Source organism: Lagopus leucura, unplaced genomic scaffold, assembly GCF_019238085.1.
Source record: "Lagopus leucura isolate 7727_CA_CO unplaced genomic scaffold, USGS_WTPT01 Super-Scaffold_100033, whole genome shotgun sequence".
Lineage (NCBI taxonomy): Eukaryota > Metazoa > Chordata > Aves > Galliformes > Phasianidae > Lagopus > Lagopus leucura.
The window spans coordinates 4,319,207-4,336,186 of NW_024962282.1; the positions used below are offsets into that span (position 1 = coordinate 4,319,207).

At 39.5% G+C, this 16,980-nt stretch overlaps 1 long non-coding RNA gene across 1 annotated transcript in view; it reads right to left on the minus strand.

Moving 5' to 3' along the window:
* LOC122185876 overlaps positions 1 to 16,980 on the minus strand; it is a 42,534-nt gene that overhangs the window by 10,858 nt on the left and 14,696 nt on the right. The window contains exon 2 of the long non-coding RNA XR_006180983.1: positions 16,755 to 16,909. This is a non-coding gene — a long non-coding RNA (uncharacterized LOC122185876). The remainder of the gene's footprint in view (positions 1 to 16,754; positions 16,910 to 16,980) is intronic.

A 16,980-nucleotide genomic window follows, 5' to 3' on the forward strand; every position in this document is an offset into this window, starting at 1 on the left:
AATAATTTCTGAAAGCCCCTTTGTGTTCCACGGACTTCAGCTGAGGTTTCCTCCTAGATCTTGATTACAGGCTTCATAAGCACTAGCAGAACGCTTTGTTTCTCAGAACCCCTTCAGTGGGTTCAGTGCTGGGAAACAGCTACGGCATAGCATACTTGAGCTACATCCCCACCTCACCCTGTGCTTTTTTGCTTACAGTACCCTAGGTTCCTCATGTCAGTGCTGCAAGTAGGGTGAGTGTGAGCAATTATATTAATTATCTTCTCCAGTCCTTGAAAAACAGCCACAGGCAAGGATATTTCTTAAGCTATTTCCACTTTGCCTTTAGGTACTGTTTACATCAGAGCTGGTATTTTGCATCCAAATTCTTCTTTTTTAGAGAATGTTCCTCAGCACTGATTATATGCACATCCCATTTCTATCCTACTTCTTGCTAAAATTTCTATAAGAATGCTTAGAAACCCTCCCCACTTAGGCTTCTCTTCATATATCAAAGTGGAAAACATGAAAAATCAAGTCACGGAAGTTTGTGGCAATTTAACTAATACACCAAACATAAAGAACCTAGATAGATTATTTTTGTCCACTGCTCCTGATAGTTTGAGCTGTACACACCTGAAGCAGATGACTTCACATCATCAATACAGAACATCAGCAATATCCTGGATGGATGCTGCTCAAACCACAAGTGGCTGCTGCTGCAAGCAAGCTAAGTGACTCACCATCCTGCAGCTGCCTTGTAGAACCACCTGGGTGATTGTGAAGGGAATTATCATGTTTTTACTGACAAGGCATACAGAAGATAAGAGAAAGAGACAATATTGCATCAATGTCAATAGCAATAGAAATGACTTGTTTAATCTGCCAGTAGCCTGAGGTAAAGAATGTCACTGAAAGCTTATCTTCATAATATTGCTTTTGCAGGCAAAACCTTGTCAGACGACAGTCTCATTTGTGGTTTCATATCTCTATCCTATCACTGCAGAAAAGTTTTATTAAAACTAACTGACAGTATCACTTCCTTCCTTGTCATCATCTTAGCCCGAATCCCCATCTGTTAGAAACAGAATGAAATTATCCATCTTGGGATGGCTTTTTTTCCTGAAGAAAAAAGCTGTACCTATTCAGACCCTGCTTGACTAGGTTCTAGCCAGGAGCTGCAGCAGGAGGTCAAGCACAGACCTGCTCTGTGGCCACTGTGCCACTGCTCCAGGCTGCTCTCTGCATCCCCACTCATCACATGGCCCAGCAATTTACTGTTCACAGGCAGAGGCACAGTCCGTCTACAGGTACCAGCTGGCAGTGCGCTCCCTGGGCACCTGAGCAATTGCCCAGATAGATTTCTATATGAGCCTGGCCCATATCAGTCATGTGTTTCCTCTCTCCCCCAGTCATATATTTCTTCTCATCCTCACAGGCTTGAAATGCAAAAATAGGCAAAGGCTAAGAAATTCAATGGGAAGAGACATCTCTTGTGTTCCTTCCTGTCTCGGGAAGGCAAATTGCAGAAAACGTTCCCTGCCCCTTCTGTGGTTTTTTTCTCTAGTTGAAACAGAAATGGAATTTTGGCTTCATTATCTATGCAGTCAGTGTCATTAGCATAGAGCAGCAAAGGAGCTTTCCTAGGGCAAGACAGGATATGCACTCACTACTTAAGCTACGTTGGTTTTTGAGCTAAGCACTGCTAAGCTGAACTAATTTTGGTAGAAGTTCTACCTGAGTGAACAATGCTGACTAAGCTGAAACCGAACCAGCCCTCATTTTATACACCTTGTTTATTAGAAGCTACCTTCTCATAAATTAGCACTATTTAAACATCAGAAAATTAAATGAAAAGTAGTCACACAAGGAAAGCACTAGTAAAGAAAACAGCTGAATAAGAATTACAAGCAGTGCATGACAAAAAGGGTTCCCTCCATAACTACAGCTTCTGTCATGTGATATTAAGATGGTGACTTATGAGTCTAACAAGTATTTTAAGTGAAACAGACTCCCTTTTCATTTGAAAAATAATGCTTCTTAAAGATGAGTCCAGAGTCCCTCACCAGAAATGTGCTCATAGGCTGAATTGATTTCTGCTGAATTCAACAAATAGTCATCAGTCACTCAAAATGCTTTCCTCCCAGAGAATCAAGTAGCCAAGGAAACTTGATATAACTCTAGAATTCATATGCTGAAAATATGTATTAGAAATTCAAACCAATCTCAAGATGCTTTATACCAAAAAGTCTGCTTTCAGCTATTGCAGATCGTTGGCTCTGCTTAACCAGAAACATTGTTTTACAGGTTTATAACTGAGCTATAAAAAACATGCCCTAGGCTAAGGCTCAGTATAGAAAGGTCTCAGCTAAAGGATAATTTTTTCATTACAACTTTAATCTACTTTGTTTAGTTATGTGAGATTGTAGGCATTTAAAAAAAAAAAAAAAAAAAAAAAAAAAAAACAACAACCTCCTTCCACCATATGATTTTACTAGTGCCAGGGGTTGATTTATACTCTGTAATTGCAAGGAAAATGAATTTAATTCTGATTTTGAGACAGCAAATGCTCTAACCATATGTTTTACGTGGTTAAGTCTTTAGATTTTTAAGATGTTATATAATTTTTTGGAGATTTATCACTTACTGTGAACTTTACATCCTACAGAAAGGTACAACATACCGAATGTATTATCATTACATAGTGGGAGATCTGACAGAGTGCTCCAATCAATCTCAGGATGTTAACAACTAAGAGTTCTTCAAGACCTAGAAAACAACCAGCTGAAGTTGTTCAGTCTGCTTGTTTCTGCCAAAGCAAAGTGAAGGGCTTATTTGGTCTTAATAATACAAATGCATTCATAGACCAAGCCCATATATCTAGTTTAAAAAGGCATGTCAAGACCAAGATGTCTGCTTACAGACAAAGTGAATGACACTTACAGATAAAGTGCCAAATTTCTGGAAAGGCTAAGTAACTTGAAGAAACTTGTTTGTCTTCCAAGTCATGGTTTTGTTCTTCATAAATAGGTTTATCCAAAGCTTGCACAGACGTGAAATACTTGACAGGGGAAATAATATTGAAGGATCTCCAGACAGTATTACAAGTCAAACTAGACAACTTTAACAGCCCCTGGTGACCTTGAAGTCTATAAAACTATTAAGAACTGGGAAGCATAAACAGAGAAACAACTTTGAGAAAAGTGCTTTACGTACAGATCTACGTTCAGAACAAAACCATACAACACTGAAAGAATTAGAATCAGCTCCTGAGATTCAACCTAGTACTGTGTAAAGTCCTGCCTTTACAAATAAATACCATTTTTTTTCTATCTCGCAAGCAACCACTTTCAAAAGTATTTTGCTGAAGTGGGAACGAGGTGGTCAAATTAAATCACCTGCTATCGTCCTATGAATTTTGTTTGGGGAAGGCAGGAATGAATTTAAGGTTCTGACATTCAGTTTAGTGATCATTACTGAAGTCAGATTTACGACAGGCAAAGTTCAGCAACTTGAGCTCAGTTCTACAGTTAACTATCTGACTCAGAAAAGCTAAATAGCTGTAAAAAGCCACACAAAATACAAAATAAAGTTATATGAAACTACTGCAAAGATACCACTTTGTTTCTAACAACTGTAGAAGAGATATAGCTTGGAAAAGCAGGCATGCTTCTCCTCCTTGATTTGTCTTTTTGAGGCCAAGTGAGAGCATTTACTGTCTGCTGCTACTCTTCCAGCCAGGGTGAAGCTATACCAATGTTTTCAACCAACCCTTAGGATACCATGCAGCTCTCCATGCATAATCATCATTTAAACATTCACTGAAAGTACAGAATGGCAGTGCTGCTCTGTGAATCAACAGTGGAATGCTTTTGCTCTCTTAAACCAGCAACATTTTGAACATCCATTTTTGCCTAAATTGTGACCAATAGTTCTCATCAGTTCAGATCAGAGAAGCAAATCAATCATTTTCAGGAAATCTGGATGGACAGTTCAAGACCCAGATGACAACTGTGATTTCAGGTCCTTTGGGCAGAGGGTTCACTTTCCAACTCACTTAAAATGCTGCTCATACAAGTTTTGCAGATTCACATTTGGGACTTCATCCACAAAAAGGAATGCCAGGTGATACTGATCAAAATTCCCCAACATGATTAAAGAAACTCACCTCCAGAGAAAGGAGGAAGAGGAAACATTCCTCATTTGTTTTACTCCTCATTTCTGTTGTTTCTGTACATCAGATCAGGGTCATGTTTTATACCACACTGTTCTTAAGCCTTTTTCTGCTCAGTGAGGTAGATGTAATTTTAATCATTGGGATGAAGTTGCAGTTAAGACAATGCTCAGTTCCACCATAGGTGAGAAGTATTTATGCAATTCTCACTCAGAGGCCATTTTGCAGAGCTGCCACTCCCTTCATAACAGGGCTGAAATAACAGTGCATGGACTAAAACACTCTCTCTGCTTGGTATTAAGCAGAATTGAATTATTCCTGAATTTCATTTGCAATGGAATGCAAATACAGGCTCTAATTGTACTAATATGAACAGATGCACACAAGTATTTACAAATGAGTCATAGGAGAGGCTCGAGTACCTAGGAGATAGTAATGGTGTATCTAATTTTGGAAGCGCTAGATGACTTCTCTCTCTTCTTTCAATGCCTATGGAAATTAATGAAAGTTAACGCCACCTGTGTAAGTGTTAAGGCAGTTTTGACCTTAAAAAGAAAGAACCAGGATTTACTGCTTCACCGCAAGAGCATCTCACAACAGCACGCTTCTGACTTTCAGACTTACCAAGATTTACTGGAATGTCCCAGCCAGCACAGTAATATTTTAACACCCACAAGAAGCAAAGTTTTTAGAAAAACACCACAGAATCACAGAATCACCCGGGTTGGAAGGGACCCCAAGGATCATGTAGTTCCAACCCCCCTGCCTAGCAGGGCCACCAAACATACACATTCAGATCAGGTTGCCCAGGACCCCGTCCAACCTGGCCTTAAACACGTCCAAGGACGGGGCATCCACAACCTCCCTGGGCAGCCCGTTCCAGGGCCTAACCACTCTCCTAGTAAAGAACTTCCCCCTAACATCCAACCTAAATCTTCCCTCCTTCAACTTAAAACCATTTCCCCTAGTCCTGCTGTTATCAGCCCTTTTGAAGAGTTTACTCCCCTCCTGGGTGTAGGTTCCCTTCAGGTATTGATAGGCTGCAATGAGGTCACCCCGCAGCCTTCTCTTCTCCAGGCTGAACAAGCCCAACTCCCTCAGCCTGTCCTGACAGGGGAGGTGCTCCAGCCCCCTGATCATCTTAGTTGCCCTCCTCTGGACCCTTTCCAAAATCTCTACGTCTTTCTTGTACTGAGGGCTCCACACCTGGACACAGTACTCCAGATGGGGCCTCACAAGAGCCGAGCAGAGAGGGACAATCACCTCCCTGTCCCTGCTGACCACCCCTCTCCTGATGGAGCCCAGGATCCCATTTGCCTTTCGAGCTGCCAGAGCGCACTGCTGGCTCATATTCAGTCTCTCGTCCATCAGGACCCCCAGGTCCTTCTCTGCCGAGCTGCTCTCAAGGACCACTCCTCCCAGTCTGTACAGGTGCCTGGGGTTCTTCCAGCCCAAATGCAAAACCTTGCACTTTGCCGTGTTGAACCTCATTAGGTTCACCTGAGCCCAGCCCTCCAGCCTGTCGAGGTCCCTCTGAATGGCATCCCTTCCTTCCACCGTATCAACCGCACCACTCAGCTTGGTGTCATCAGCAAACTTGCTGAGGGTGCACTCAATTCCCTCATCGATGTCATTAATAAAGATGTTAAAGAGCACCGGTCCCAAGACAGACACTTGGGGGACACCACTTGTTACCGGCCTCCACCTGGACACAGAGCCATTGACCCACCCTCACCTGCATCATCCTTTCTTTTTTATTATTATTTTTTTTATTTTATTTTTTACAAATAATTCACAAGACCTTTTTCTGCCTTCTAAATCACATTAACAAACATGATGTAAGTTTGCAGTTTTTCCTCATAAGACTCATTAGGATTACACCATGCAAATCTAATACTAAGGTCTTTTCAGTTGTGCATCTAGCACAAATACAAATGTGAAGCAGATGTGAACTGCCTGATACTAACGTACAGTGCAGTAAATAACTCTTGCAGAACTAATATAAGCACTTGCCCAATAATTTTCTTCCTTTTCAGTGCACTTGTCTTACTAAAACTCACCTGAGCTACAGCTGTAGACATCTCTGTATCATAAATTTATTGTATTTTGAAGAATTATGTTCTGTTCACATCACACTTCTCCCATCCTGAGCACTTACAGGTTAATAGTATTTAAGGCACAGTTCTTACAAACCTTATAACTAAGCATTTACATTGTAGGCACAGCCAAACAACTTCTTCTGCAATCATGCACTTTGAAGTATTGCTATGGCTTTAAAATGTGAGAATAATGGTTAAAAATACATACTAGAGACAGCCTACCTGTAAAGTGGAACAGTGGCTGTTTCCACAGACCTAAAGGGCATATGTAAACAGAAAAGACCAAGCTTTTATTCGAAAAATCAGCTGCTGTACGTGCATCGGCATACCAGATGCTGATTTCCTTTTACAATCAATACAAATAAATTAGGTCTGGACTAGATAAGTGATCCAGGATATAAAAACAGACTTCTCAGTGGCTTTCCACTTCACCCCCTCTCCCCACAACTATTGTTCTAGCTTTCCTCACTTTTTCTCTGAACTATTTTGGACCTGGAGACCAAGAGATGATTTCCCCTTATGATTTCCCCTTTCCCTCACGCTTTTTCTTGGCATAGGCAGCCATGATGGGAAGTGGCTAGATTAAAAAGTGACATTCCTCTTTTCTGTCTGACCAGATTTTCCCATTTTCCCATTTTGGTTCCTCAAGCAATTGGACAGTTATAATCAAACTCAGTACACTGGACTGTACCCTGAATGCTCTTTCCAGTACTATTTACTGACCATACTCTGTGATCCAACAGAAAGTTATTCATACATTTTCTGGGGAGAAAATCTGTTGTTAGAAACAAAACACTACTTCACGTTTTGCTTTAACACTGCACTACTGAAAGTTTTTTCTGCCTTCATAATGTATCCCTGCTACGTTTTATTTATAATAGAATTTGTTGCAAATATCAACGATTAAGATTTAGCTGTAGGCTAAAGAATCATAAATTTTCAGATCCCTTCCAACTAGCATTTTCAAGGTGTTACGTACACAAAATTCTATTAAAAAGCAACTTGAATAAAACATAGTTTGAACAGTACAGAAATCTCCTGTTCAGTTACACAGAAAACAACGCATTGCATATTTCTGTGTGTCTGAATTTGCCTCCAGTTACTGTCAAACTTCACTTTTCTTCCAGTTAAATATGTTCTCACAGCCAAACCTGACAGAACTTCCAGTACAGCATGTAGCCTCTGGACTTCCAAGCCAGCAGGAGGTCTCTCAGTGACTTGACTATACTTTAAACAGCACCTTATAAAAGGCTGCTGAAAGCTAACTTTTCCTAGTGACTTACAAAGGAATTTTTCTTTAAGCACCATTTCTTTAAAACAGATGCACGTCCAACTTCAGAAAGGCAGGAAGTCTAAGGGAATTCAGTGGTAACACTACATTCAGAATCCAATTTAAGCACTTTCCCAAAAAGGCAGGCTCAGAAGCACCCTGCTTCTATTTGTAGAAGTTACTTGGATGTCCCTGCAAAGTTGTGAGCTAAAAGAATTAAACACCAAATTCCCTCTCTCGTTTGCTCTCCTTTGAGGCTGCATCCTTGCTGATACCACCATCAACAGCAGTGGCAGTTATGCAAGATAGTCTTTGTTTTAAAGATCTTCTGTTTGTGTCCTTCTGTATCATTTTCTAACTCTACAAAAAACAGCTGATGCAGGTTCAGCAAAAATATTTCACATTGGTAAAAGACACTTATTCAGCAAAAGATAAGGTGTAACATTAAAATCACAAAATCTTAGAATTAAGAATAATTCTGAACGCTAAATGTCTTAAAGGAATTTCTTAGGGATGATCATATGCCCAAGTTCCAAAACTATGGAGTTATTCCCAAAACACGCCATGTTTAAAGTACAGCAAAATACTACAAAGGCACATATATTTTTAGAAGCAGAATGCTAGACAACAGTCACTACAGTGGCCCTTGTACATTAATAATTCATTGTTAAGTGGTTCTACAGATATTTACTTAATTCATCTCACCATTTCTGTAGAAAAATTGCAGGATAACATGGATCCAATATCTGCTTCTGGAGCTTAATTCTAAGAGCTAAAAATACACTGGCTTCTAATCAGCAAAACGTATGAGCAGCATGGTCATAACTCTGCCACAGAAGCCTAATGTTCTGTTGAATCAGATCACAAGCTGACAATCTGAGTCAGCTTTGTTCAAGGAGTTATAATAATTACAATATTTGGAACAATCTTTAGGTATGTCTAAGAAATAGGGAGAAAGTTTACTGTTTTTTTTTTTCCGCTAGTATTTGTTCATCTTTGCATTACAAAAACACATCTACTGCATTGTGACCCCTCAGTTCTAGAGTGAAGTCACTTCTACAACAATGCTTCCAGAATGGAACAAATAATATTGCTTAATCCACAATCTAATAAATAGGAGTTTAATTAGTATTAAGTAATATCCACGTGACAGAAAAACATTATTGAGAACTCTGATTTGATCCATTTGTTAAAGACCAAAATCTGTTCCCCTTAGAGAGGACTGTGCACTGTTATCTTCTTTGATATGCACCTCTGAGTACAGGTACTCAGAAAAACTATCTGTACTGTCAGGCTGAATTACTTCTTCAAACATAAGTGATTGTGAAGTTTTATTCCACAGAGGCAGCAACTTCAGTAGTTCACATTCAGATACCTAAACAGGAGAATAACATTTTCTAGATACTGCTTAGTGTAAGCTAGAACATAATTGAACTATATTTAACCCTGAATTTGAGCCCATAACAGTAAGTTACTGCAATTTTCACAATCTGCTTCACGTTCCATAACATGATGCTAGGGAACAAATCTGCCTCCCTCCTCATCCCATGACATCAGTCAGCATGTAGAAGTTACTTAAAGTGCAGATCACAAAACTATTTGACTATTCTTCACTTTGTACTAAAGCCTAAAAAAAAAAAAAAAAAAAAAAAAAGCACAAACAAGCAAAGAGAAACCAACACCAGCTATAGCCCACAAGGGCAATACTCTCTTATTTTAAATGAGAAAGTGGCATACAAAGCAGCTGTCAGCCTCTGTACCACAGGAGAAAAGAGGATACTACAGAAAAAGAAAAATAGTTAAGGAATAAAAGTGAAGATATAAATTATGAAAAGTAATCTAAAACTCTATGTTCTGCTCTTATGAAAGACTCTGCTCTGTTTTAAAAATAGAGTAGTTTTTGCTGAATCTTTAGTTATCTATAGATTGTTAAAGAATAATTCCAGACCATCTGGTGCCTATTCTGTAACTTGATCTGGAAACCTCTAGTTCAAAAACAATCCCTGAGGGAAGGCACAAACACAAATACCAGAGTCTCATCAGCAGATTTCTGCTACCTTACCTCCTGGGAAATCAGAGGTAAAAAGAAGGAAAAGCCATCCTTCCAGTGAAATACCAAAACACTAGAAAAAATGGGAGAAGGAAGGTAACAAATCTGAAGAAATCAATGTGAAAAGAGAAACGTTTAGTTAGATAAAAATCTTAAAGAGCAGCTTTAGTTTCTAAACATCAACAGTTACAGTTTTTCAATTGTGTCACCTAATAATGAATCTAAACCTGAATTTTAGAAAGAAGCTTAAGATACGACTCAAAATACTGGAAGAGAAACTGAAGCTCCCATCATACTGGAAAAAGAGCATCATAGGCCTCACAGAAGGTGTCGTAACACATAACTTGGAATGATGCCACAGTTAATATAGCTATAAAGTACACTGATTTTAAAGACAAGGTTAAAAACAGTTTTAACCAGAATGAAACAAAAAGCCAAGTCTTAGCACAGATTTTGGCAATCAAGATTAGTACAAAGAGAACTGAAATCATTCTAGCGCTTAGTCAAAAAGATTTTGATCAAATTCAAATCTTTCCCTCTGCTTCTATACCAGGAAGGGAAGAATTAGCAAGATATATCTTAAAACCAAACCCACAATTCAAGTATGAGATCAGAACTACAGCCCACTTGGTGAAGTATGCCCAAGGGTAACCAGCAAATAATTTCCTTGAGATTGTATGAAAAGCACTTGTTAAGCAGTTGGCATACAATCTGCAAGAGATCTTTGCAGCCAAGAATCCTTTCTGGAGTACATTTTCTAACTTTTAACTGAAGCTGTACTCCAGGAATCTAAATAACAAGGATTGCAAGGACTGGTGAGAGTATTTTTGCACTGGAAATGGTTTCTGGGGAAAAAAAAAGTAGATGACACTGTACTGCGTGATATCCTGGTCATCAAATTGAAGAAAAATGAATTTGATGGATAGGCCACTCACTGGATAAGAAATTAGTTGGATGGTTGCACTCAGAGATTTACAGTCAATGGCTCAACGTCTAAGTGGAAATCAGTGACAAGTAGCCTTCCTCAGGATCAGCGCTGGGACCAGTGTTATTCAGCATCTTTGTAGGAGACGTGGACAGTGGGGTCAAGTACACCCTCAGCAAGTTTGCAGATGTCACCAAGCTGAGTGGTGCAGTTGATACTCCAGAGGGAAGGGATGCTGCCATCCAGAGGGACCTGAACAGGCTTGAGAGGTGGACCCATGCCAACCTCACAAAGTTCAACAAGGCCAAGTGCAAAGTCATGCACCTGGGTTGGGGCAATCCCAAGCACAGATACAGGTTGGGCAGAGAATGGCTTGAAAGCAATCCTGAGAAAAAGGATTTGGGATGCTGGTTGATGAAAGACTCGACGTGAGCTGGCAATATGTACTTACAGCCCAGAAGGCCAACTGCAGCCTAGGTTGCATCAAGAGAAATGTGACTAGCAAGTCAAGGGAGTTGATTCTGAACCTCTACTTTGCTCTTGTGAGACACCATCTGGAGTACTGCATCCTGTTCTGGGGCCTCCAACACAAGAAGGACATAGAACTGTTGTTGAAGCAGATCCAAAGGAGGGCCACAAAGACGATCAGAGGGCTGGAGTACCTCTGCTACAAGGACAGACAGAAAGTTGGGGATTTTCAGCCTGGAGAAGGCTCCAGTACCTGAAAGGGGCCTACAGGAAAGCTGGGGAGGGACTTTTACCATAAGGACAGGTAGCAACAGGACAAGAGAAAATGGTTTTAAACTGGAAGAGGGTGGATTTAAACTAGATATTAGGAAGAAATTCTTTACTGTGAGGGTGGCGAGACACTGGTTGCCCAGTGAGGCTGTGGATGCCCCCTCCCTGGCAGCATTTAAGGCCAGGCTGGATGGGGCTTTGAGAAAACTTGTCTAGTGGGAGGTGTGCCTGCCTATAGCAGAGGGGCTGGAGCTAGATGATCTTAAGGGTCCCTTCCAAACCAAACCATTCTATGATTCTATTAAAAAAAGCTTCAACAAAAATGTCTGGCTAAGTACTGAACAAAAACCAAGAGACAATCTCAAAAATCAGAAATGAAGCTGTATCCCTAGATCCCTAGCCTGGCCCATCACGGATACGATCAGACAGAAGCTTACCAGGGGGTGTTAGAAGCAAGATTTTCCATCCCCATCCTTTTCATCAAACGCAGTCTGTGCTCACAGCATAAGGTACAGATGTGAGTATGTATTTTCCCATTTAGACTGGGGCTGCATTTGCCTCTGCACGCAGTACTTCAAGCATGAAATGCACTTCCTGATAACCTTAGGTAAGCCATGAACTATAAATGTGGTATTTAGAGCTGTTCAAAAATTGTGAAAGTTTTCAGTAAAATCTGTTGAAAATATCTCGTTTTCTCAAAATATTGACAGCAATTGATAAGATTCTTATCAAGTCTTTTTCAATGGTTAACATGAACTCCAAACATCCCTGTACTACAGCAATGCACCTGCATCTAAATGACTAGTTACAAATAGCATACTAATTATCTTTGAGGAGAGAGAGCGTATGAATAAAAGAAAGGAGATGTATAAGGCAGAAAATGAAAAGAGGAATGATTCAGACCATTTCTGCCCCAAGACCCCAGGGGCTGTTTATACATACAAGCAGGTTTGCTTCAAGACTCTTTATATTAAAACATTTTTGCCCTTACATGATTTTCCTTAATGTTGAATAAGAGTAAGTACCTGTCACAAGACATAGTATTTTCAGATTTTTTTTCTAGCTATATTTAATGCATTGCTATGCTTCAGTATGATGCAACCAACCCCTACAAGCAGGTTTTCTGTTTTATTGATCTATAAGGATGACGAATGTTACAATTTATTTCCGCCCCACCCCCCAAATGGTTTGATACTCATTTAATTTCCTGCAAAACATTTGCAGAGGAAACATGACACGGGTCATCCCACAGAAACCTTTTAAATGCTTCCAGACTCTTCTGTGCATCACATCACAATGGATTTTCTGTTGTGCTCATTCTTTACTTTCCCCAGCAGTAGCAGAGTCACTGAAACTAATTTTTAAATTCATAGAACAAATATTCACAGTATTCAAGTCACTTGCTTACACTACACTTAACCCAGAGGAAGAGGAAAGGCAGATTTCTGTTGCTCTACCAAAATTCAAGAGGGGAATCATAAGCTATCTCCAGCTTTATACCAGTCTAAGCATCTCTTCACACAGCATCATATCAAGAAGCAAAGCCCCAGCTCTCAGCAGCCCAGTCTCCTTAAGAATTCATGGCCTGAATCTGCTTAAGAGCAGTTCTTCATGAATCTTCCTGTGATGCTCAAAACAAACAGCAGCAGGCTGCTCAGCACTCACAACTGCAGCACCAGCTCCCAGCAGCTCCTGGTGAAGAACTGGAAGCAACCTGCTAAATATCCCCAGCAGGAACACAGAGCTCATGGGTCAGAACACCAACACCTGTGACACCCCAGGTGCCTTGGGGACAGCTGAAAGGAAAAATATATCCACATGGTTCAGCAATGCTCGGTGCTAAGTCTACAGATCTGTGTGTACAAAGGTGCAAAAAGCAACAGCCAGCCACTCAAAAGCTGAAGCAATGCATATAGCTTTACCAGACACCTAGAGGCAATTTTTCTTCTGTGTTTTTCTCATTTCTGTAATATCCTAAGTAGGAATTAAAATTGCTTACTTTGGCTTTCCTTATACCTATTGGGAAGCTTTCATAGCTGAAAGGGATTTTGGAGAAACAAAACAGCAACAGACACGGCTACCACCTTATAAATGTACCTGCTGCAATCCACAGACCTGAGGACAAATGCCAGCACAGTCCACCAAGATGCTAGTTTACACTGGTAATATAGTCCCAGATACAGTGCAGAGCTATGAGCATGCCTTTCCTTCCTGAAAAAGGGCCACCATTTACAAGAAATATGAGCAGAAATTTCAAATACTGGAACTAGGCACTCAGATTAGCTCCTGAAGCCATTAAACATGCATGATACAAGAGCCTATGTCACTGGTATTAAGAAACATCTGTGTGGAAAACCAGTGTGACAGTGTATTTTTTCGAATCTTGGCAGAAAGAAATTCTTTAGGATGTAGGCATCTGTCTATATATCTGTTTCAGTATGCCAGGGTCAAATTGATGAAGTTATGACTTTAAACTAAAGTTACGCTACAAAAAGTGCTGACAGTAAAATAAGAAAAACCCTGAACACCTCTCAGTGAACCCAGCCATTTTCTCCAGCTTCACAATTTTTTCTCTAAATTGTTTTGTTGTTGTTTTTTAATTCACTTTTATGTTTAAACAGGAAAAACATTGGTTTCCACAAATACATTTGATCCCAAAAGATAAATATACAAAGATCAAAACTCATCACCGACGTAACAAATGTAAAATGCAAATGAAAATGCCTGTGAGACAACCCTATTTTACCTACTTAACCACATATCTCCAGTGTTTTCACTGCACAATCACAAATATGCAGTCACAAGACTGAGCAACTGAGAACAATTCACAGCAAATCTCCTCACTTGAGCATTTAATCATTCAATGGAGTCCAGTCATAGAATATTTTGTTTCTGCCACATAAAACTGAGCTTCTAACAAAAACTGTGGTTGTGCTGACAGTGAAAAATCTCTTCTTTAAAATGGAGGCTGAAATTTACTGTTTACACTTGCAAACTTATTACCAAAAATTATCACTTAAGGTGTGCTTGAGCATAAGAAAATGTCTGCTGCCTTCATTAGGTCCAGTTAAAACTTCTCTATTTACAAATAGACCCCTGTTGCTTCTCCAGCTCCGACTGCATTTGAAGGGATAGTAATGTTCCCATCTCCCACTCCATCAAAAAATTAATAAATAATGGACAAGCAGCCACAAAATGCAAAGACAATTCTGCCTACGGTTCTAGTGATATAAACCACAGAAACAAAGCCCTGATAGCATCTTTATAGGTAAGAGTATCTCAGTACTTTTGAGATAAAATCTGATGTATAGTTTGGCCATCCTAAACCACAGGAGGCTCCAATTTCTAAAGGACTGGCTAGATGTAAATCCTTACACACAAAAGAGCAAAGAATAGATCAGATTGTTTGGAACCAAGTGGAGAACAAAGAATACAGAGCTATTTCAAGGATACAGGCTTTGGATAGAAGGAAAAGCTGCTTCCTTTGGCTGCATACTTTCTGAAAAACGAGTTTTACTAAAAAAACAGAAACGACAGTTGTTCTGTGCAATTATGTCCACACACAATTCTCAGCAGATGGTCAAGGCATCTGTACTGTTTAAAACTTGCTTCACAATTTTAACAGGTTCACTTGATGGATCTGCATTCTTTCATCTCCTTTGGCATATTAATTTTGTCACTCCCAGCAATGATTTTACTCAGCACTTCATATACATGCCACAACTTGACAGCTATACAATCCACTTTTACTAAAGGCAAAATTAAATGCCCTTTTGCCCCAGTGTACTAAATGAAGTCTGTCTTGCCTGAGACTATAAGAATATTTTTTTTTTCCTCCAGGAAAGCAATCTCAAAACTGACTACTTTTTCTTATTTTAAAAAGACCTTATTTATATTACTTGAGTTAAGAAACACTTTCCTTTGGTAAGGCAAGTTGATGAGACCAGTGTTGGTGGTTGTCTGGTATGCTGTCTCACAAGGCTTCATCTTACCCTTTGGTTTCTTGAGCATGTAGGTTCCAGGGGGGACCTTTATAACACCCAATAAAAACAGACCAAGTTCTTAGCAGAATATGATTATGAAGTTCAGCAGTGTCAGTGGTGCAGAAGAAAACAGTATTTCTAGCTCAAGGATAGTTAAAGGATTGTATATTTAATGGGCTACAAAATTCCAGTGATACTTGTGGCTCATTCTGTATTAGAAAGGATGCTCTTGCAGAGGACATCTTCTCAAAGTAACTATTAATACATACCCCCTGTGGCAAGCAAGTATCTCAGTTTATTGTATAGCAGCAGGTAAAGCATCATCTCACATGGTCTCTCATTAGGCTCACAGTATTTTGAGATAAAGTTAATGTGGAACTGAAAGCTGTGGACTATCATTCTTTGAAACAACAAAAAAATGTCATTTATATGATAGATATATGAAAAGTAAATGCATAATCAAGAAAACATCTACTGCTCTATCTTAGAACTCTTCAACAGCACTTTTTAAAAGATGCAATTCAGGCCCTATTAAATGTAACAGATTTCCTTTGACCTCAGCAAATTTTGAAACAGACTTTTAAATTAAATTCTGGCCCCTTTCAATAGTGTGGGAGTGATTGAGGGCCTGAGGGGAAAACAAAAACAACAACAACAAAAGCCAAAACAAAACCAACCAAGAACAAAGCAACAACAAAAAAAGACCTGACAATCACCTAACTCAACCTTAGTCTACTTTGGAATTCCCTTTGCCATTGAGGAAATTCCTTTTCCATTTGCACTTCTCATCTGTGTGTTCAATGCCCTGTGAAACTGTGTGAATATAGAAACATTGCACCCCATTCCTTCCCAGTTGCAAAGAGCCACCACTGAAACAGAGAGCAGCCTCACAGAGAACATCCAACCAGCACAAGGAGCATGTGAGTTATACTTTACTTTGGGGAAGGGGAAAGAGGTAACATTAAGCCACTTCCTGCAAGTCAGAGGCAATTGTACAATGTAATATCCTCACTAAAATAGTGATTAAACAACCCAGTGCTCCACTGTCACAACTGTAAAGTTACACACTCCCATGTTAGCAGTGGCACGGCTCAGCAGCTGTACTGATTTAGTAGCATTGTAAGCACTGTTTGCAGGCTTAAGTGACACTATAAATAGTGAGGCAGTGAAAAGCCAAAGCCAACAAGCCTATATGAGGAGTCCGGCCTACTTGGGCAGGAAGACAAATTTACTTATTACTTAAGGAACTCATATTATACACTCAGTTTTGTAGCTCTCTCATTCAAATTTTTTTTTTTTTTAACTGTAAATATGATGCTATACTTCAGAAAAAAATACAGGCAAACAGCTTGCAAAAGCCACAGTTACTGAATAAAACACTAAGTACTTCTAGTCTGAGAAACTTCTTGAGGGGGTGGGACTTACTTGATTAACATCATATTAAACATTCCTATTTAGAAACTAAAACACTATATTAGATCTAGCTGGCACAATAAAAATTCAGGTTCTATTTATATTTAGTTGCAAATTACTAACCTCCAGTCAAGGTGACTTTGCTATTCTTTGTTACTCTGCTTTACCATAGCTGCAGAGATTTTTATCACTCTGAGTTTTGAAGCCCACAGAAGGTTGCAGTGAGTTTCTGTATGACAAGCTCCCATTCAGTCCCACTAGGTTTTCTGCAACATTTTCTAAAAAAAAGAAGAAAAAAAAAATCTGATTTTAATTATGAAACAAAGAAATGGACCACATGCTCTACAAT